The sequence below is a fragment of the Melozone crissalis genome, unplaced genomic scaffold (assembly GCF_028551555.1).
Source record: "Melozone crissalis strain CALT ecotype California unplaced genomic scaffold, PUWL_Pcris_2 ptg000032l_1, whole genome shotgun sequence".
In the NCBI taxonomy this organism is placed as follows: Eukaryota; Metazoa; Chordata; class Aves; order Passeriformes; family Passerellidae; genus Melozone; species Melozone crissalis.
In genome coordinates, this window is record NW_026535810.1 from 3,273,484 (window position 1) to 3,275,118 (window position 1,635).

Genomic DNA, 1,635 nt, shown 5'->3' on the forward strand with positions numbered 1-1,635 from the left:
GGTGCTCCAACCTGGCCTTGGGCACTGCCAGGGATCCAGCCACAGCTTCCCTATGCCAGTGTGTGATTAAACACAATGAGGAATTTGTTTGTGCCCATAGTCTTAAGATCCAGAGGAGGTCTGGAGCTTTCAAAACCATTCCCAAGACAGGACCTTGAATCTCCATTGCTGCCACGGCTCTGAAATATACTGATTTGTTGGCTGCTCCTGAAGCACCTGATCTTGAGCTGGTCCCACCCCAGGGCAGCAGCAGAGCTGTGGTTGCTGAGATGCTTTGGGGGAAAAAGCAACTTGTTTGGCTTCTCCCATTTCTTTGTCCCATTCTGTCGAGTCATCTCCTCTGGCTGCACAATAGCTCCTGTTCAAACAGGCTCTCTACCCAATAACAAGGATTTTTAAAGTAAAATCTTTGTTGGGTCTATTTGCAAATCATGAAAGTGATTAGAGTGTTTTTTTAGGGTTATATGTGTGGGGTTTTGATAATATTTTCATCTCCCTGCATCCAGAGATGCACTTCACAAGCAATCCATCCATGGGACATGTCCCCATCTGCCTGCTCCCCTCTCACCATGACATGGCATTTTTTTCTAATAGAAATCCAATCTGCCCCTGCTCCCCCCTCCATCCATCACCCCCACATGCTGAAAACCTGGGAATTGCAGGTTTTATTTCAACTTTATCACCAGTTTTACCCACGTTACCACAACCAGAGGGGTTTTCTGCCCCTCTGTGCCCCCATCCCTATCCATCTTCTTATGTTTGCCCAATTATCCCATTAAAAAAACCCCAAACAATATTTGAGTTAGCAGCAATTTTAATTGAATAGTTTAGAAAAGATATATTGACAATATGATTTGATCTGTACCCTGTGGTTATCTTTTGCTTATGCACTATTATTGGAACCAAATTATCCCTTGTTTTTCATCAAATTATATTGTCAATATATCTTTACTAAACTATTCAATTAAAATTGCTGCTACCTCAAATCTTGTTTGGTTTTTTACGATGGAATGATTGGGCAAACATAACAATCTGAAGAACAAGTTCTGTCTCACTCCCTGTGTGAGATTAAGCCACCCCTCACCACAGCCACCCTTCATCCTTACCTTGAATTCCTGGAATTCAGGGGCAGCACATCCTGGCCTCCAAGTGAAAAAATTAAAAAAAAAAATTTGAAAAAAAAAATTAAAAATTGAAAATCTTCGCCCCAAATCTCAGTGCCCCAGTGGAGTGTGGTGCACAGAGGGTTTGTCCGTGGCAGCCAGGCTCGGAACAAAGTTGTGGGGTGGAGGGGGAGGAGAGGGTGATTGACAGCCCTGGGCTGAGCCTCATCCCTCACCTTGGGCCATGCGGTCTGATTGGCCGCCTGCTGACATCCCCGAGCCCTGCACTTTTTAATAGAACGCTTTTGGATGATCTACGGGGGGAAAGGCTGGGAGAGGTGTGTTTCTGACAAGCCAGGAAAAGTCACCCGAGCCACCAGGGACTTGGCTTCACTCTTTTTTACCCCCCCCCCCCTTTTTTTTTTTTTTTTTTTTTTTTCCTTGGGAGGAGGGGGGATTTCTTCATTCTGGCACTTCATGTTTTTCTGAAAACTTCGCGGCGATTTTTTCCCCCTTGCACCAGCCTGGACTG